Below are 22,749 nucleotides of genomic sequence, written 5' to 3' on the forward strand. Positions count from 1 at the left end.
TGATACAGGATGGTATTTCATGTACATTTATACAGGATGGTATTTCATGTACATTTATACAGGATGGCATTTCATGTACATTGATACAGGATGGTATTTCATGTACATTTTATACAGGATGGTATTCATGTACATTGATACTAGTACACATTGATATTTCATGTACATTTATACAGGATGGTATTCATGTACATTTTATACAGGATGGTATTTCATGTACATTTTATACAGGATGGCATTTCATGTACATTTTATACAGGTTGGTATTTCATGTACATTTATACAGGATGGTATTTCATGTACATTGATACAGGATGGTATTTCATGTACATTTATACAGGATGGTATTTCATGTACATTTATTCCAGATGGTATTTCATGTACATTGATACTAGTACACATTGGTATTTCATGTATATTTATACAGGATGGTATTTCATGTACATTTATACAGGATGGTATTTCATGTACATTTTATACAGGATGGTATTTCATGTACATTTATACAGGATGGTATTTCATGTACATTTATACAGGATGGTATTTCACATACACTGATACTAATACACATTGGTATTTCATGTACATTTATACAAGATGGTATTTCATGTACATTTATACAGGATGGTATTTCATGTACATTGATACTAGTACACATTAGTATTTCATGTACATTTATGCCGGCACAAATTGGTATTTCATGTACATTTATACTGGTACAAATTGGTATTTCATGTACATTTTACCAGTTCAAACTGGTATTTCATGTACATTTATACCGGTCAAAATGGTATTTCATGATGGAGTTAGTAAAATAGTATGTTACTCTAATTCTCTGTACATATTACCTTTCCTAAGTTTATCAGAGGGCATCAGCTCTTAACTTAATTGTGTAAAGTTCCTTAAATAATGGATTATTATTATTATTATTATTATTATTATTATTATTAAATAAAGCCTGTTTAATGCACCATACACCTTAATGTACTCTGTACCTATAACTGAAATTTTTCCTGAAATCCTTTTTTGAACCCATCTGCTAAAGAAAGCATTCACAATTTAGCCTCCATCTACAAAATTTGGAAGGACTTGTAATTCACTCCCTATGGCCATGCTACTGATCATTCTTATTTGCTAATGACAATGCAGCATAATAAATCAACTTAACACAACACGTTAGCTACATATTAACAATATCGATCCCTTGAGTACAATTCAGTCCATGTGCTCCACCCACTAAAAATCAAATTATTTACATCCATAAGCTGAAAACTGGTTTTAGAGCATCCTATCAATGACAATTTGTATTCTACATTTTTAATTCAATTTTATATATCTCTGTATGAGGCTTTATACCTACAGTGGAAGTCTAATGGGAATATTGGCAGGAATACATTTTTGGTGCTGCTTACCCTTCCAGAAAATGTGCAGGTCTCTATACAGAATTAATGGTGGAATGATAAATCAAAATAATCAATATTTATGAAACTAAGCTTTCAATTATGTCTTGTTTGTTTTTTGTTGCTTTTAATGATGCTTTCAAATATTAATGTCTCTATCATACGTATGACATGGAACCTAAGTGCCTTTTCCAAGAATACACAAAATCAGCTGACCTGAGCTCGCTGAAACTAATGACCATAGTTTACGAGTCCAAAACTCACTGAACTCGGCTCCTCTATTCAGTTATAATTTGTTATAATCAAATATACAAAACTGTTCTTGCAGTATAAAATGGGGAGTTACAAGACTGTTCTTGCAGCATAAATAGGGGTTTTAAGTCTGTTCTTGCAGCATAAATAGGGGAGTTATAAGACTGTTCTTGAAGCATAAATAGGGGAGCTTTAGCTTGCAGTATAAATTAGGGAGTTTTAAGTCTGTTCTTGCAGTATAAATATGGGTTTCGAGTCTGTTCTTGCAGTATAAATGGGGGTTTCGAGTCTGTTCTTGCAGCATAAATAGGAGAGTTTTAAGTCTGTTTTTGCAGCATAAATAGGAAAGTTTTAAGAACACTCATAAATAAGATCACATTGTCCTTGTGTCTGAGTTCAAGGGGCAATTCATTCCAGGTAGCTGGTCCCTGGTATGCAATAGAATGTTGTCCCATCTGTAGAACTTGATTTTGATAGTTGGAATAATGAGGGTATAAGGGTTGGAAGAGGAATATTATGTATCTAGAATGAGTGTACACATGGGTGAGGTCAGATAGGTTGTTTGGATTATAGGCAGTCAATAACATGTAGCACAGAGAACAGACTTTGTGTTTGATTCTGAAGTAAGCTCACGGGCAGTGAAGGGTACAGAACGGGGGGGGGGGGGGCATGTGGGGGGGGGGGGGGCATGTGTGGTTCTTGGTACTGTACTCAGGATGATCAGAGCAGCTATTTTTATCTTTTCAAAAGTTTCTGAGATAGATACTCAGATGAACCAGAGAGAAGACAATTCCAATAGTCAATTCTAGAAAGTACTAAGAAAACACAACTAATTTAGAGACATGAACTGAAAGTAAATTGTGAATGGAACTGATGCAACATAGCTCCAGATATGTAGCCTTGCATGTGTTCATGACATTTTGGTATAATGACGTTTCTGTTGAGAGTGATATCTAGGTTTTGTACTGACTGTATGAACTAGATGTTGGTGTTGCTGATACTTACTATCTGGTGTAAAAGACAGGAAAGAGAAAGTCTTGTGGTCATCAAAATGTGGTGATTACAGTGCAAACATATGATAGAACCAGGACATAAAAGCTGTAGATTTACAAATATTCACCAGCAGACTGGCTTCCAATCCAGCAGATTTTATCAACATAAATTTTGTTTTTTTAAGGGGACTGAAAGAAAAAAAGTGGATTCATTTACAAAATATGTATTCTCTTCATTATAAAAAACCCATCAACTTTTGAACATGAATCAGATTATAATGGAATATGTTACAATAATAATGAAATAAATACCTCTCAGTGTATCGTCATTTAAATGAAAACAGAAAATTTGTATATCTCATAGTTCACTGCAAGGATTATTTTTTGCAAACCCACATGCATTTTAAGTTTTGTTCACATGATCAATGACGGGTGATAACTAATGACATTTCACACTAAACATGCTCTCAATAATACTCGGGTCCAGATTTCCCTTGAATCATTTTGTATTTTAAAGCAACTGGAAAATGTACCCCATGTTTCAGCTTTAAAAATGGCAATGACAAAACAACAATGTTCATCCTGCAAAGAAGTTCAGTTTTGCGGTTATGTTTTAAGATTACTGATTGCTCTCCAATACTTTTCCAAGCTAAGATTACCCAGAGGAGGAAATTTCTGAGTTGGACTTTAGATGTATTCCCAAGTCTAATATGTCTTGGGCAGTGTTTTCTATTTTAGCATTGGGAGAAAGTGCATGCTTCAACATTCTGATATGAATGGAAATAAAAATATACACAAGCAGCCCTTAAATCTTCCTCTAAATACATCTTGGACAAGGCAATAACAAATAAACAATAGAAAATATCATAATACTAGCTCAAGTGTTTCTGCCAAAATCATATTTTGATCAGTCTCTATTTATCTCAATTCTGCCAATGGTCTAATGATTTGTATTCAAAGACTTGAAACCCATCATGGACCAACCTCGATCCCTTTATTACATATAACACCTCATAATACATTTTGTATTTGGCCTTGAACTCTCTTGATTACAGCAAAAGGTAATCAGTTAACAGCTTCTTCTGTAAACATTTTGTTTTTATAAGCCAATTACTCAGCCACGCATTACTGCATGGGTATAACATTTCCAGTCCCAAGCAGACTGGTTCCCACTAGCTCCTGCAATATGGAGACTGAAACAGTAAAAATTCCAGTTATTTAAAGAAATCGTTCATAAAATCAATTATTTTTCAAAAGCAGTAGATTTCAACATAAAAGTATACTGTGGTAGACAGCCTTCAAAACTGCATTTGTGTACTGCCACTGGTAGAATCATATGTATGAAAATGGCTTCAATTCGAAAATGGCTTCAGTTTTATCTTCATTCATTTGCAGCTTGTTATGGTGGCACTCTACAGTTTCATATTTTGCATAGGGTTAGGATTTTAAAGAAAAAGAATTTCCCCAGCTTTCCTCATTGGTTATACTGGCCATTTAAAAAAGACCTTGAATATCTTAGGTATAATTCAAAGAACCTTTAATTCTCTTTATTTTGGTGTATGATTGATGGGTGTACTATGGGTTATAGAGTATACAGCTTGGCCTTACTTCAGATGTGCACCTTTCAAAAAAGTGCTAGCTCTACTTGGTCATTTTCACTTCCTGAACTTCAGAGGTAAATTGTATAAAAGAGAGCCGATAATTTTTTTTTACATTTTATATATTTGGTAATTCATTCATTGCACTTTCAGAAGCTGGTATTGTCTAGTCTGGCAAAAATCATTTTCCCTATTTTAATAGCTGCTATGTATAGTGTACTTTAGACTAATTCAGGCTGATTTTTTTAACACAACTGAGCAGTAATTTTAGTTAGCAGTGTGCTTAAATCATGTAAAATTTCCAAAAGTACAATATTCAAAGAAATATCATCCACATTACATTTATATAGCATAGAGGTATGCCACCATTCTCTCCATTGTGCATGTTTTAAATGCAAACTACTTCACCTAACATACCTCACTCTCTCAAAAGTACATATTAAATGGTGAGCGCCCCCTATGTCATCCACAGCTTCACATGAGAGATGCATTTCTATCTGCCCTGGTTGGTAGCATCAGCTTCTGCTGGATAGATTCGGATATTTGGGTGTCATCAGCATACGTTTGGTGACACACTGGGAAAGGACTGGGTATAAAGTATAAAGAGAACAGGTCCAAGAAAAGAACCTTGTGGAACACCAAAACAGAAATGAAATGGGCTGGAATGTTTTCCATTAAGAGACACAATTTGTGTCCTGTCAATTAAGTATGATTTAAACCATAGTACGCCTCAATCACAAATGCCAAATACATGCTAATAAATGCTAACAACATGGCTCATGAAAATTTTTGCCATTTTATTCATTCAACTTTCCAAGATAAAAGCAACTTTACCCAATACATGTGTGCAAAAAATGATACTGTCTATTAAATATATCGAGAAAACTTTTTAAACTTTTTTCTTGTATAAGGCCACTGACCAAAGTTTAAAATTATACAATGAGCAAATGAATGAATATATATATATATATATATATATATATATATATATATATATATATATACACACACACACACAATATATACACTGTACTATTTTTTAATCACTTTACTTATTACAATAAATGTGTGTATATGTGATTTGGGACTTTAACAATATTTCAGTATTATCGATATGATGTCTGCAATGTGGCAGTTTACAGCGATGTATATCACTGGGGCATCACACAGATATGTCACATGATCCTGACATTCTCCTAATCTAAAGAAAGTGTAACCTTCTTACTTCATTATTTCCAACAACATTATACTCATTTTTCACATTCAATAAGACTTATAATTCCTAAATTTCTTTAAAGACCAAACAACACCAACATCCAGTGATATTCAGACAAACAAAACCAAATATTTACAAAGTAAATGTATATTACAAGTTGCTATCTATGATAAATTGCTGTCTATGAGAAGATGCTGTCTAGTATAAGTTAATGCCCAAGTTATTCTCTCATTATCATCAAGTGCCATCAACAATGGGCAACATTTCCTAGGATATCGATAACCTGTCATATGCTACAATTTACACCAATATTAATAATTAATATACAGCACTGTCTCACTCAAAGCCCAAATTTGAATATTCATTCAGTTGAAATTGAGAAGTCTACAGAGGATTTAGAATCTGAATATTTATTTTTTAAAACAGCCAGCCTCCTACCATGCACACCATTTGCAATAATGCATACCAGTCTCTCTCTCTCTCTCTCTCTCTCTCTCCATTGAATCAAATGTCTTTTTAAAATCAACATGAAAGAAACAGAATTATCCTTGTTTTATCCAAAAATACTTCCGTATTAAAGTCTGCAATATAAAATCATTATCTACTGTCCAAAAACAATCCATGGCCGTTCTTTGGTATCTCATCATGACAAGATGCCCAAGTATTAAGTCTTGCAAATAAAACTGTAGTAAATCATTTGCCACAAGTATCTAATAAAATTAATCATGTGATTGTCTACACCAACCCTTGCTCCATCTATCAGGAAAGGTACCACTGTTGAATATAATATTAAAGATAGGTACTAAATAACCTATTATGATCTTTTTTTGTAGACTTGAAAAATTTATCCTGGAAACCCATCTGCACCTGGTGATTTGGTACTTTAAAGCATATTTAATAGTTTTATTACTTCATTCTCCAATATTTCTGAGTTAAAACTTTGACGTACGTCATTGCATATATACAATATATACTCGCTTATAAGTTGACTCAAATTGCAATCAACTAAGACCCAGACCTGCCATTACATAATTCTCTCGAGTCTCGGATTTGGCCAATGTGGGTATGTGAGAAAGCTTGCCAGTAGCTTCTCGTGGGTCGGTGATTCTTTCCGGGGTTTTCCTGGTTCTTCCTCCACCATTATTACTGGCCGCCATGTATAGCCTATCGTGTGCTGAAAAATGGCATTAAACCACACAACACCAACACCAACACATAATTCTCAGTGTATACTGTTTGTTCTATTCATTACTATTAACTGAACAAACCCAGATCTGCTAGCGCATTATCTGTCAACAGATCTGGGTCTGTGAAGTTTGCAGCTGGACTCATTAGCAATTATATATGGCAAAATACATTACTGTCATGTTTTTCCATTATATTTTGAATAAGTAAAACAAAATTAGAGTCTAATTTGCTTCTAGATGGATTCAGTACACTTGTGAAAAATACAACCATCTGAAACTTTTTTTGCAATTTTAAATGCATTAGTCTTAGATAATGGATTTACAAGATCCCAAAAATATTTTCCTTGATCACATGGATTCTCTTATTTGTTATACAGAGCACTGATCCAACATTTTTTTCTTCATTTCAACAAGTTTTTTTATATGCTTTCCAATTTCAAATCACATTACACCTGTTATCCTAAACTGATTTGAGAGTGTATTTCCTCCTTTTCAAATCCATGTGTTCCAAGTCGTGCCAGTATAATTTAGGAATATACACCCTACAATCTACATTATTATATTAAAGGGCCTGTCAAGAGTCTATCCTATATCCTTTGTGACAGTGTTTAAATAATCATTAAAAAATTACTGTAAGTAGCAATCCTTAATTAGTCACAAATGAATTCAATGCATTCGCATTCGTCTTAATGTGAAAATAGGGTTTTGTAAATATATTTATATTATCAAAAGCAGTATTTTTTGCTTATAAAACTTTCACTGAAATAATCAGTAAATGATCCAATTTAGTTCTTATTTGAACAGTAAGCTGTTCAACACATGTAAATAAATCTGACAATGTTATTATGTAATCTACTAGGCTCCCACCCCCACCTGAAATATCAGACCCCTACCCCCATTTTCAATACATGTCAAATTTCCCTGTTCATTACTATCCTCATTACTGTTTAGAAGATCAATACCAAATGAACAGCATAACTGAATCAAACTTTAACCTAGTTGTACTGCTGTGTGTTGGCACCAACACCACACCAATCAAAGCAATCAACAGACTGTAAATTAAAGCACAAACCACACAAACAATTTAGAATTTTGAATACAGTAGAACCGATCTTGAAAGACCACCCCTTATGCCAAAAAAATAATGGTCTTTCAAGACAGGTGGTCTATCATGACAGGTCATAACACTATATAACCAATAAATCTGTTCAAGGAGAACATGGTCTCTCAAGACAGGTGGTCTTTCATAGCAGTGGTCCTACTAAAGTTCCCAAGCTACCCCCACATATCATGATTTGTGAGATTCTAAATAGGAAAAGACGGAAGATTTTCATGCATGGCCCTCTGTGACCCCGAAGAGATGTCAAGGAAACAAAGAGATTCTCATCTACTTATTCAATGATTAAGCAAATTAAGCCACACTAGGACATTTTATCGTGCAGAAGTGATCTAAATCAGCCCAACCTTACTCCTAAATGCCCCTTAATATAAATGATTACACATCAAAACACAAATTGCATTCTTTGAAACATGCATTAGCTTGATGCAAAATTTCTGTCATTCAGATAAATGCATTTCCTCCTTTTCAGTGCCAACCCGGCTGTACTTTTTCCATCGTATACTCTGGAAAAGGATGGAATACGATGGAAAAACATGGAAAACCCTGGAAAATGATGGAAAAATGAAATATTCTGCAGAATTTAGCATGGAAACCCTGGACATTGTGCATGGAAAATGCTGGACATGCCTGGAAAATGCTGGACATTTTGGACTTTGAAATTTTTCAGCATGGAAAACCCTGGAAAACGATGGACATTTTGGACTTTGATTTTTTTCAGCATGGAAAACCCTGGAAAATGATGGACATTTTGGACTCTGAATTTTTTTCAGCATGGAAAACCCTGGAAAAGCATGGACAGTTTAGACTTAGAAATTTTTGGATAAATTTCAGCATGGAAAACCCTGGAAAAGGATGGACAGTTTGGACTTAGAATTTTTGGGATAAATTTCAGCATGGAAAACCCTGGAAAAGAACTTAGTCAATTTTCAAGATTGGTACAAAGAATTATTTTGAATTACCTAAAGAAAGAGCAATCATGACTAAACTGCGCTGTAACACAGATTTTTGAACTTGAAACTAAACTATTATTTCAAACCTATGATAAATATATACTGAGAAATAGAGGACACAAGTCAAATAAACAAACTAAACCATACACACACACACACTTGACCCCTGCTTTAAAAAAAACAAACTACAAGTGTTGAAGTAGTACATCATTTATTGTATGTACCACATATGTAATTAAATGTTCATTATCAAAAGAACATCACTATACAAAAATGTTGGTGTAACACAAACTATACATGTATGAAAAGATATCCTGAAAAATTAGTTAAATCCTGACCAGAAAATATCTGGTGCATATAAAATCATAAATATGTCCAAATCTGTTCACCACTTGTGCTTGACACTACAGTGTATAAATATGAAATTCTGCTGTGCAATGGTGAGAGCCATTTTAGTCCTTTTCATGATGATTGGGGAGAACAGTACCATAAATGGCATTTCCAATTTCAACAACAATAATAGGTTCTCGAAGACACTTGATCCTATTTTTGATGATGAAAGGAAGTCTTCTTTCTTGTCAGAGCCAACTTCATTCCAAAGAGATGTTTGCTCATAATTATTAGTTATGTACACCTGTACAGCCCCCAGTTTCACACATTTCTTCTTTATCGGAGTACAATTTTTTGCAGATCCCACAATAAAAATTGTATTTGAGATACTCCTTACTGAATTCACATTTTTCCTTCAAATCTTTGACAATTGTCAATCCTGTGTTTGCTGAAGGAAGATGCAACTGAATTAAGTCCAAAAAGTCACATATTTAGCATCTGACAAATTATGTCTTGTTGGCAAAGCCCCAAGGACAATAACATGTTCAGACTTTGTGATTTCACTACAATATATATCTTGTTATGGGGCTATGACATAAAGTGGGGGATCTGTGACATGAGATGGGTAAGACTGAGTTGCTTCATTCACCTGATGATACTGTTCATTGTCTGAACTTGATTAAAACTCTATACTTTCTTCTGAGTCAGATGAAAAACTCATGTCACTGTCACCATATCTAGTTGGTTCATCTGTTGATATTCTCATTATATTTGAAGATTAGTATTACGTACAGTCACCAATTTCATAATATCCAAGACCAACAGAACTGGATTCACCTAGATCAACAACACTGTAATGAGAAATACAAATTTTAGTGAACATGTATAATTCATATTAAAATCTTAACATTCAAACATTATTGCTTTGTTGTGGGAATTGAATATGTACAGTTAATGTTACAATGTTACAGTAATTTAGTTTGACAAATCCAATGTTAAGGCATGCATCATTTAAACATGGGTAATGCAAACATGATACACAATGAATGCATGTAAATGACAAGTAATTGATACACAATAATATACTCAATCATACAAAGTACATGTGATACAACATACACTTCATAAATGTATGTGATGTTTTCAGAAAAACAACTCAAGTTTCATAACATTTTAGGGCATTATAAGAAAAATGAAAGTAAAAATTATATTTAACATTTTAAATAATTAAAAACTTAAGTATGACAATGCATAACAATAAATTATTATATCTTGTTCTGCAAGAATCAATACTGATCAGATATTTCCTGGAATTTCTATAATTGGCTGATTTGGTTAAATATGGTGTACATTGTGCATATATTGTGTATGGTGTGTTGGATAACCCATACAGAGTGAATGTTCTGTTCAAACACGTACACTGAATATTCTGTCTGTAAATACTGAATGATTTCACCATATACTCAGAATTTGTTGAACTCTGAAAATTCCACTTAGTGTTGTATAGTGAAATTTGTTTATTCCTTAAATTATTGATATGATAATGAAACTGTGTTTAAGATATGAGCCATGTTAAGCTGTGTATGTACTAGGTAAGAACAAATGTATAAAGAATAATGCTTATCTTCACACAAATAAACATTGTTGTGGGAGACAGCTGCAGACATTATTTAAAATGTAAAAAAAACTCTCTATTACTCCTGGAATTACCATTGTTTTCTCTTCCTCCAGTACATGGTGCTTTTAGGAATGGACTTTGTGGAATTAACTTCAAACTGCTTATATATTTTGTCCTGAACACCAGTACCTGTAATACACAAACAGCATTAAAACATTTACAGACTGTACAGTCAGACTGATTAAAACATTAACATATCGTTCAAAAATCATCTTCATGGTAAAACTTGTGTACATTTTAATCTTGCTAAGATTAATGTGAAATTTTTCAAAATTTCTTTTTCCAGGACTTAAGTTACTTAAGTTATGATTTTACTTATATATGTAGCAGTCTGAAAATTTAGCAGTAACCTAAAGACCTTTTTGGACTAGATCTACAAATACTCAAGAAATTCACAACTTTATCATAATACCAGAGCAGTCCCTGTTTGGGCTTACATGTATCACTGGAGTTAACATTTCCAAGACTGACAATTACAAGGTTATGGCTGTTAAAATAAAATTCCACAAATTAGGTTGCTTTGAAAGTTATATATACATATATATTGAAAAACAAAAATACCTACTCTAATTTTAATACTGGTGCAAAAGGAAACTTGTTTTTGACCTTGTATATCTTTTCACATTTATTGAAATACTTGCTTACAATTTAATTACCAGTCATACATATAATGTGTTGGGCGGTTAGTCATATAGTCAGTTTATACTTGGGCAAACGAGATAAAGTCGAGACTCCGTTTATCTCATACTCACCTATAATATTTGGGTGTCCAATTTGTGTTGTCTTTCCATTTGTGTTCCACACCTCGACACGATATTGCCTCTTGGTCGTAAACTTTGTCTTCTAAAACCACTTTACTGTAAACCAATCATTCCCCAACATATCCAAATCACGGCGTTGGTATCCGATGTATAGATATTAACTCTTTAGATAAATCATAAATCAAAAGAGAACAAAATGTCTGATTTTTCTGTCAAGTATTCGCCTTCGCGTATCGGAGTCACGTTTTTGTCACGCAGAAATAGCCGAGGTTGTTCCGTATGATGATGGCTGATGAAGCTGACTATGATGGGATATAAAATTAAGAACTTATTTTTTTTTAACCAATTGCTACATTGAAAAAGCCGGCATATTTTGATTTCATGCATTAGAACCAAATTTTCTGTAAAAAGAAAAAAACAAAAACAAAAAAAAAACAGTTTCTGTAAATTTTGGTTCCAAATTTGGCACCGAAAAACGGTTTGGATAACCAGTCTAGAATTTGGCGCAATTTTCGATTGGAGTGTCATTGAAATTGTAAAATATAAAATATCCCAGGATTTTAAGATGACCACTGAACCAGAAATATCACTGGTTATATGGGTGAATGATCGTCCCATTCAGGGAGGCATAATCTGTATGGCTGATGTACGCTCGCCACGAAAAGAAATGAAGGAATATCGCACGGGAGAGAAAGTGATGGCGGTTTGTCGTGGATTCAAGGGATACCATGCGTGTATTATTGCGAAAATAGCAGGTAAGTCATTACTCAGTCCAATTGTAGCAAAAATATTTGCACGGCCGCCAAGTACCTTAGCTGTGAAAGACTTCGCGTGACGTAAATTTACGGAAAGCTATTACGAAATATATCCTATGGAACAATTTCTTTTTTTCATGCTGTTTGAAGACTGATAAATTAAACGTCAAACTTGTAAGGATATTGAAAGGTATGTGTTATGTTTTAAGCTTTGTTTACATAATTGGCAACATTTTTTACTTATCCTAATGCACAATGACCAGTCATCTCGTGTCTGTCGTTCAAAAAAGTTGGTACGTGCCGGCCTTGCGAATATACATTTCCAAATTGTAAATTTCACTTTAAATTTTATTGACCCTTGATATTATTAATGATCTGACTGGTATTTGTATTTTTTACATTTTCGTTATTATTTTCCAGACAGTGTGCTATTTGTAGCAATAAGTTATATTTGTTTTAATTAATTTTAGACTGTGACTCGGAAATATACCGGTAGATCTCTTTTCCAATTAATCTTCAATTCAGATTATGGCTTGTTTCTGTCTGTCCAATTTATATTCAGCCATTTCAGTAATATTTAATAGTAACTTATTGTATAATTAATAAGAATGTACAGTTGTAAACTGTTGGAAATGATTATCATTTTTCCTCACCAAAAATACTTGTTTAGTTTGTGTCCTTTAATTTCAGAAAAAAAGTGGCAAGGCACAGTTATGTAAACAACTTGATGGCGACAGCTTCATTGAAATTCTTCGATCTTTTAATTTGAATTAAGCATGCGAGAGGTAATACCACATTTGTTTCAAATTCAAATGTCTAGAACATTAGCTGTAACCTGGAGTTGTGTATGTAGATAAGTAAATATATCAGAAACTTAGTGCATATGAATCATCATGGTGAAAATTTGGATTAAATTTTTTTTCACACCCAGCATGAGGCAGAAATATGTCAAATTTTGGATTTTAACAAAGCTGCTAAATAAATATTCAGAATGCTGTACAGCTCTGGTGAATATATTGGGAAGACACTAACTGGGGCAAGAGCCAATAATAAGTACACACAAGGCCACCTCTCCAAGAACAGTCCAGAATTCAAATAATTTATGATATATTTTAAATTATTAACCATGCGTTTTAAACTTTGTTAACCTATGACAAAATATATGCCAAATTGTAACAAAATTTTTTTATGAACTAAGGCTGGAACATTATGAAATTTAAACGTATACACAACTACTACTTGAAACATTATAGTGTAGACAGGCAATATTCAAATGGACAATGTAAATCTACTTTCAGTTTAAATGGTATAATCACAACTGCATGTATATGGTAGCCAGTTTGTGTGTGCGTGATTCAGATGTTTAGGAACGTAGCTTTAACAAATGTTTAGTCACATCGCTACGATGTCTGCAGTGTGGCAATTTATAGTGATGTCTAGCACTGGGATATCATGCCACAGACATGTAGCATAATGTCTCCCACCCATTCACATTATCTTGACACCAGGTTGACCAGTCCTAACACTAACCTCTTAACCATTTACCTTATAGAGCATAATTACAAAGTGCAGCATGCTATAAATAGAGCACCTGTTACCTATTCGACTCCATACGCATAGGCCTGCCTGTTAACTGTTAAGCAATGTAGTGTATTTTATGTTAAACAGCAATTGTAACCATTTTACATTTTTGGTACACATCTATTATGTGTCGAAAAATTTAAGATTAAAAGTCTGATTGTTATAGCTGCGTAATTATTTTTCACTGAAGAATTTTTTACGTGCTTTAAAATCTTGAGAGGACTCATTCACCGTCATGTCAGGGAGGCCGCGTGACCAATCGTAGCTGCCATTTCTCATACTTCAAATTTATAATTTGTCGTCTGCATCTACATCACTAAGTCATCTGAATTTGATAATTTATGAAAACTAATTGCTGCCTGCATCAATATCAGAGCCTTTACCTAAGTTATTGAATCTTTCGTAGTTCTGATTCTAATCGTGGAAACTTCGTAAGTACTGAATGAAATCCGCGACCTCCATTTTGGAGAGTGGAGATTATGACCCAGTTACTTTAAATAGCAGATATCGACCAGGGCATAAACAGTGACCACGTGATCTGATGTAATTGTCATTCACAGAAATGAATGTAGTATCTAAATGGGGGTTTCCCCGAAGGTGGCGCTATGAAAACCGGCTTAAAATGGCTGATGTTTACAGTAGGCGTCAAAAGGCGCTTCCATGTGAATGGAGTAGAGGCGTCAAAAGATGCTTGCATGAGGTAAAGGGTTAATGCTGAGAACTAGGTGAGGCAGCTAATAGTACCATTTTTTTAATAAGTCTTTGGTATGACTCGGTTAAGGGTTCAAACCTGTGACCTCTCACACCCATAGCAGGCGCTCTAACCACTTAGACTTAGGCCACAGGAGCAGTTAGCTAGCCAGTTTAATTTGTGATGGAAACCACAGGTTTTTAAGCCTATCAAGTTAGTCATCAAGCCAAGTGCCTCATTACAATTACCAACCTCAGGGATTGTAAAAGTACTGTAATTACATGAAATGTTTCAGGCATAACTCTCATTCTCTCACTCCCCTCTCTCTCTCTCTCTCTCTGTGCCTCTGTCTCTGTCTCTCTCTCTCTCTCTCTCTCTCTCTCTATATATATATATATTTTTTTGGGATTGAAATAAATTTGAAATCTTGCTTGATTCGATTCATTAATATACAATGATTTGTATTTCAGAAATCATGAAGGAGAAGTATAACATTGGGGAGGTGATGGTGAGACAGAAGCTTTGCGATTTGGTTAAACCATCAAGAGTACCATCACTTCCACAGACTCCAGTGGTGACAACAGAAAAATAAGAAATGTGGTGAATGAACTATGAAACAACACGTGTAAAAAGAAATATTTTAAATTTTTTTAATTAAAATTGAGATAGAAATTAACGTGAATTTCTGTTATTTTGTTGTTAAGATTGCTTCAGAATAAATTCATAACTATAACTAGAGTAAGAGAACATATTTTTAGAAACTCGGATGATGTTAAGGAGCCAGTAATCTGGATTTTATGACACCAGTAGAAGTGTAGCGACATTTATGACAACTTAAGCCATGTTGTCTACTGAATACTAGTGCACAACCTATTAAGCTACCAGTGACAAGTATAGTTTTTAATTTTTGTTTCCTTGTTTAAAAGTTACTAAACATCACAGTCAATACAGTGAGTTGGTTGGGGTAATTTGGATCATGTTCTTCTTGAAATTATCATCAAATAAAAGTTGCATCACTGTTAAAAATCTCGTTTTCATAAAATATTTCAACAATTTTCAGCTAAATTTTAGTGTTGTCCAGGGTTTTCCAGCCTACCCTGGATAAAGACTGGAATATTAGTCCAAATGCTCCAGCATTTTCCATGCTAGAATTGTCCAGGGTTTTCCATCGTTTTCCATGCTAGAATTGTCCAGGGTTTTCCAGCCTACCCTGGACAAAGGCTGGAATATTAGTCCAAATACTCCAGCGTTTTCCATGCTAGAATTTTCCAGCGTTTTCCATGCTAGAATTGTCCAGGGTTTTCCAGCCTACCCTGGACATAGGCTGGAATATTAGTCCAAATACTCCAGCGTTTTCCATGCTAGAATTTTCCAGTGTTTTCCATGCTAGAATTGTCCAGGGTTTTCCAGCCTACCCTGGACAGAGGCTGGAATATTAGTCCAAATACTCCAGCGTTTTCCATGCTAGAATTTTCCAGCATTTTCCATGCTAGAATTGTCCAGGGTTTTCCAGCCTACCCTGGACATAGCCTGGAATAATAGTCCAAATACTCCAGCGTTTTCCATGCTAGAATTGTCCAGCATTTTCCATGCAAGAATTGTTCAGGGTTTTCCAGCCTACCCTGGACAGAGGCTGGAATATTAGTCCAAATACTCCAGCGTTTTCCATGCTAGAATTTTCCAGCATTTTCCATCGTTTTTCATGGAATATGATGGACATTCTACAGCCGGGAAAAGGGAGGGATAAATATCTGATGTTCTGTAAGTTTAACCAGTCAAATGTGAAGGATGACAAGTGATCTAATAGTAATATAGTGAATTCAGATGTTTTGGGAAGACTCTGGTGAAATTTCATTCAAAGGTCATTCAAGTCTTAGGCAAAATTTCATTCTAATTAAGGTCTCCAGCAGATTTCTTTTCAAAGGTTCCCGCAAGGAAACAAAATATTTGTTGTCTTTTCCTTGGTTTGAATTTTACAAATCATGACACAAACTAAAACTTTACGGCCAACTTGTTCTGACTCCCTATAACAGATTCTTAAGGCTTAGTGTTCGGTTAGTCTCTTAGGAGTGAGTTTCTTGCTATTGATATACTCAGTCCTGGACTTAGGACTTTATGGGTACCAGTGTCCTTCCACACTTCTCAAATCACAAACTTTGTCACAGTTTCAAATAAATGGACTCTCTCTCTCTCTCTCTCTCTCTCTCTCTCTCTCTCTCTCTCTCTCTATATATATATATATATATATATATATATATATATATATATTTTGCAGTTTGTAATGTATATTCATTGGTTTAAAAGAGTTTTGACCCCTCCATAGGTCTCATCAGATGGTAGCAGCAAGCCATCAATTTATCCCTATGATTTGCTATGTATTTCTGCACAAGATTTTTTCTTTTCAGCAGTACTCCTGTCAGAAATCATAATGTTGCCACATTTCTATTATGGCAAATCCACTCACTTAGGGTTGATCAGTTTAGCAAAAATATTCTCTTTGTTTGTTGTTATAGATCAATTACCCTTTCCTTTCTTGTCTGCTGTCAATGGATTAGTCTTTTGTATCAACACCAACAAGATTTATTGTCATCAGTTTATCAGTCTGTACCAGAGCTTTGACAAGAGTGTCAACACTAAGCCTTACCACAGCTTGATCAAGAGTGTCAACACCAAGCCTGTACTGCAACAGCTTTGTCAAAAGTGTCAACACTCAGCCAGTACTAAAGCTTAGTCAAAAGTGTACACTCAGCATGTATGACAGCATTGTCAAGGGTGCCACAATCAGCCTGCACCACAGCTTTATCAAGACTGTCAACAGTCTTTACTACAGCTTTGTCAAAAGTGTCAACACAAAGAACATGCTACAACTTTATTAAGAGTGTCAACACTCAGAATGTACAACAGCTTTGTCAAGGGTGTCAACACTCAGCCTGTACTAGTTTTATCAAGAGTTCCAACACTCTGAATGTATTATAGTTTTAATAAGAGTGTCAACACTCAGATTGTACTACAGCTTTATCAAGAGTGTCAACACTCAGAATGTACTACAGCTTTGTCAAGGGTGTCAACACTCAGCCTGTACTAGTTTTATCAAGAGTTTCAACACTGAATATATATTATAGTTTTATCAAGAGTATCAACACTCAGGCTGTACTACAGCTTTATCAAGAGTGTCAACACTTAGAATTTACTACAACTCAAAAGTGTCAACACTCAGAATGTACTACAGTTTTGTCAAGTTTCAATACTCAGAATGTGCTACAGCTTTAGCAAGCATGTCAACACAAAATATACTACAGCTTTGTCAAGGGTGTCAATGCTCAGAATGTGCTACAGCTTTATCAAGAGTGTCAACATTCAGAATGTACTACAGCTTTATCAAGAGTGTCAACACTCTAAATATACTACATCTTTGTCAAGAGTGTCAATACTCAGAATATACTATAGCTTTGTCAAGAGTGTCAACATTCAGACTGTACTACAGCTTACTTTTGATAAATTCAGGTGAAAAATATGCAATTACACCTCATGCTTGACACAAAAAAATGCACTAGAAGTATGGTATAGCTCAGTCAGCAGTGTCTGGCTCCTTGCTGGTGGGTTCCAAGTTCAAACCTCAGTGGTGACATGCTATTGTAAGTACCCATGAGCAAAGTACTTTGCCTCACCTAAGACTGTTTGAACTGTTGTCTGAGACAAAATTAGCTAATAACTGATTACTTGCTAAATTATGTTACAAAAACATTTCGTTATGATAAGTGTAGGTGGAGGGCAGTGAAGTGCCATTATGAAGATGAAAGTACCATATGTACACACTTATAAGTCAAGTGCAACTGCAGACTGTTAGGAGTAATCTGTAGAACAAACAACACAGACCTTAATCTGCCACTGCATTATGCAATGGCATATCAGGGTCAATGTTGTCTGCTGTTGGACTCAACTTATAGGAAAGTATATATGACATACGGATTATGTGAAAGGCTAAATAACTATGAGGTCAAGGATATTTGCTGCTATCTGCAGGCAAGTAGCACATTCAGCTGCCATCAGTTTAAAACCCAGCATAATGTGCTGTCAGATCAGGGTCAAGGATGTGCTTGCTGTTATTGCCATGTTTAACAGCCAAAAGTGTAAACCCAACTCTGCTGGTACAATGCATTATATGATGGTAGATCAGGGTCAATGATATTTTGCAGTTGGTAGGCATCAAATACAGACAAACTATCTTCAGATAAACCATGATAATTCATCACTGCCTGCTTGATAGCAATCTACTGATTTTGAAAGATATCAACACGAAAATTCTCAGGAATACCTTTTTAAATATAGTGCTGATATTACAACTGAGTATTTATTGATCAAACCTTGGTTGAATATAACAGTAGGAAACAATAATTTCAGGACTATATGAGCAATAAATCTAATTTATGAAGATGAAAAATCTTTACATGGATCAAGACACCAATCAATACACAATACACCAATCAGGTAATTAGACCGTTATCATACATTTTCTATTGCAAATTCTCAGTACTGACCATGTGAGAGTTCAGCTGTCATTGGATATCTGTACTACACACTCAAGCCTTGATCATACATGTTATCTCCATTGACTTGCCATACATGTAAAAGGCTTTCTGTCCAATATTGAGAAAAGGTTGCTCTGTTTGGTTTTTTTTATTTTTATGGCATAGCAATACGATTAGGTTAATTTGTAATGCTGAGGATCATATCACTCGCCTGGCTTACATAACAGTTGACCATTTCATATATCTTCCTATCATGCTGGGAGGCATTGTGGCTCAGTGGTTAGCATGCTGGACTTGCATCCAATCAGCCTGAGTCAGATATCATGGTGTGTCCTTGACTTGTAATAAAAAATCATCTTGATGATAATAAACCCAACAGATCAAAAATAGTTCTTCAAGAGTGATAACAAGGTCGACCAACCAGATACAACATCAGCCAAAATCTTGATGATAAAAGACGAATTCAAATTTTCATCAAAACTGAAAATTATGTCTTACAGAGTGGTAATAAACTCAATCAATCAATCATATGCCAGATCACCTCATAAATAAACATGGAGCTTACTCATTATTGACAGTTTAAGATCGTGACAATATAAGCACGAATTCCAAGTGTGATCAAAATCAGACCACATATATGGCTTCCCCACTGGTAACAAATTCAGTTTATCACATCCAATAAAAAAAATCATTGACCTATATAGACCTCGTAATTTTTACTGAACCCACCCAAGACCTTGATTATACAACTCCATATTTAAAGTATGATCAAAACTGGATCAGAAATATGGTTTTCAAACTAACAACAAAGTCAGCCAATCAGATGCAAGATCAATTCATACTGCTCATTATTGAGCTTGTACAAGGCTTGATGACATAAACATACATACCAAGTTTAATCAAAATTATATCAGAAATATGGTCTCCAAAATGATAACAAGCTCAGCAAATCAAATACAAGATCACCCATTAATGTGCATGGCTGTTTTGTTTAAATCTTTCTACATAAAATATAAATAAATAAAATGCAGTGGTTAAATCCATCTTGAGCTGTAACCTGTAGTTATTGACATTCATCCACTAAAACTAGAAGTTATTGTGCAGATATAAAGTGTAAAGGTAAAATCTAGCTTTAGTAACAAATGATCTGGACCTAAAAAAAAGTGCTAATATCTAAATTAACAGGAACCTCACCATTCCTGAAATTAAGACATCTACTGAATTTTGTTAAAATCGGAAGAATAAAATTTAGGTTACTGCTTAGAAATGAAATGAAAAGGCAACCTCTATTTAAGTGACCTTGACCTGAAAGCTAGTGACCCTCAAACTGGTTCTGATCTATCCACCAGAATTTGAGTTGGTATTATCCAGAAAACCAATGAATGCCTGCCTGCCAGCCTGCCCTGGCATGAAAGTTCATAACCAGCCCAAGACAGTCCTGCCTCTGAATGTCCTTGAAAAGGGCATTTAGCTGGATTCCTCCCAATGATTCAGCCAATAAAATCAACAAACGCCAGCCTGCCCAACAGCCAAGACAAGCAACAATAAATCACAACAACCAGCAACTTTCAATGGCAGTGTGTAATATGTAAATCAAAATGTTTTGAATTCAACCAAAGATACAAGTGATTCCTATCTATTGATAAAGTTATTTGAAAATATATACAACTATATTACAGGCTGGAAACAATATTAATATGTGGTCCATGGTAAATGATAAAATAATTGGGTGTACTTTCCAACAGAAATGCTGAAAACAGTATTCTATATACCTGTGACACAAGAAACAGTTTAATTTATCTGAGAACAGATTTCATCAACAACACTATCTGTCTTATAACTTATAATTAAGCTATTAAATTCAGCTCTATTTTTCAAACACACCCTAGGCATTCAGTAATTACACCAGATTAAACCTTAATAGGACAATTTTTTCATGCTGAAGAAAAGATTTGTTATTGTGAATAAGAAAATTGAAAATTTCTATTAAAAGATCTATCTAAATCTGTCAAACCGTAATCTTAAATGTCAAATTAATACAAGTAATTACACATCAAAACACATATTGCATTCTTTAAAACATGCATTAGCTTGATGCAAAATTTCTGTCATTCAGATAAATGTATTTTCCTCCTTTTCAGTGCCAAAAGGGAGGGATAAACATCTAATGCACTATGTTTAACCATTCAGTTGTGTAAGATGACACTTGTCTAATGGTGAGATAATGAATTCATGTATTTGGTTGGCTCTGGTGCAATGATTACCATATATACTCACTTATGTGTCCAACTGCAAACTGTACTGACCCAGACCTGCCATCGCATAATGTGCCTGCACATCTTGGTCTGTGCAGTTTGTTATGAGTAATCAGTAGAACAAAACAGCATAGACTCTGATGCATTATGCTATAGCAGAACAGGATTTATAATGTTTGTAGTTTGACTTGACTTATAAGCAAGTATATATGGTATGTATATAACCAATGGAAGCTACATGTACCTAGCCCAGGCATGCCAGATCTCAATCACATGAATGCTTATTTACGTAACCAATGGAAGCTACATGTACCTAGACCAGGCATGACAGACCTCAATCACATGAATGCTTATTTATGTAACCAATGGAAGTTACATGTACCTAGACCAGGCATGCCAGATCTCAATCACATGAATGCTTATTTATGTAACCAATGGAAGCTACATGTACCTAGACCAGGCATGCCAAATCTCAATCACATGAATGCTTATTTATGTAACCAATGGAAGCTACATGTACTTAGACCAGGCATGCCAGATCACACATCAAATGAATGCTAATTTATACAACTAATGGAAGCTACATGTGCCTTAGGTGGCATCGTCCAGTTTCGTAATTGGCCCCATGGCAAATTTCTTAATTTAAGGCTATGGTGTGACTTGTCAGCTATTATTGTTTACTATTTAAAGATGTGATATATTTGTGAACTAGGTGTTTCGGGCTTGTATTGTTGATAGTGAACTACCAGTAGTTGGCTAAGAAAAAGAGCTAGCCTCCCACAGCAGCAAACACATGGGTTTGGGGCAAGTAGAATACCTCAAAAACGGCTTGATGACAACATTTTCAATTGCATCAGCCTGTTTAGTACATACTGTTTTGCAGAACTGTCATCTAGGAAAAAGGCTTGTGTTTGCACTCTGAGCATCACATGGTGTCAAAAATGACCTTCGGACATGAAAAGTGCAGGTATAAATTTGGGGTTTGGGTGCATAAACTTCTTCTGCTATGAACTACCATTGACTGCTCTGGTCAAGTGGATAATATTCTTATGCTTTGTTTTAATTTAGGTATTCAAAAATCTGGAACTTTTTTACCTCACTTGTGTATTTGATTTTTTATGATTTTTTTTTATACTAGGTCGCTGATTGTGGCATTAAATTTGTAAATAAAAACTGGCCCCTGCCCCCCTAGGCCAGGCATGCCAGATATCAATCACATGAATGCTTATGTATGTAATCAATGGAAGTTACTAGTATATAGGTTAGACATGCCAGATCACACATCACATGAATGCTTATGGAATCTACAGGTATCTAGGCCAGGCCTTCTCGTGGGTCGGTGGTTCTTCCCTGGGTTTTCCAGGGTTCTTCCTCCACCAGTTATACTGGCCGCCATGTATAGCCTATCTAGTGCTGAAAAATGGCGTTAAACCCTACAACAACAACAACAACAA

General features: G+C 34.7%; 1 protein-coding gene and 2 long non-coding RNA genes across 4 annotated transcripts in view; 1 reads left to right on the forward strand and 2 right to left on the reverse strand.

Moving 5' to 3' along the window:
• LOC149780209 (centrosome-associated protein 350-like) overlaps positions 1 to 22,749 on the reverse strand; it is a 379,234-nt gene that overhangs the window by 279,239 nt on the left and 77,246 nt on the right. The gene's annotated exons all lie outside the window — the stretch shown is intronic.
• On the reverse strand, positions 8,910 to 11,745 carry LOC149780210 (uncharacterized). Its single transcript, XR_016415030.1, has 3 exons — positions 11,476 to 11,745; positions 10,756 to 10,852; positions 8,910 to 9,896 (listed from the first exon to the last, which is right to left on the reverse strand). It is a non-coding gene; the product is annotated as an uncharacterized LOC149780210 (long non-coding RNA).
• Positions 11,951 to 15,187, forward strand: LOC149780211 (uncharacterized). Its single transcript, XR_016415029.1, has 3 exons — positions 11,951 to 12,239; positions 12,930 to 13,024; positions 14,982 to 15,187. It is a non-coding gene; the product is annotated as an uncharacterized LOC149780211 (long non-coding RNA).

This window comes from Sinohyriopsis cumingii, chromosome 16 (genome assembly GCF_028554795.1).
Source record: "Sinohyriopsis cumingii isolate HCF-2022 chromosome 16, ASM2855479v2, whole genome shotgun sequence".
In the NCBI taxonomy this organism is placed as follows: domain Eukaryota; kingdom Metazoa; phylum Mollusca; class Bivalvia; order Unionida; family Unionidae; genus Sinohyriopsis; species Sinohyriopsis cumingii.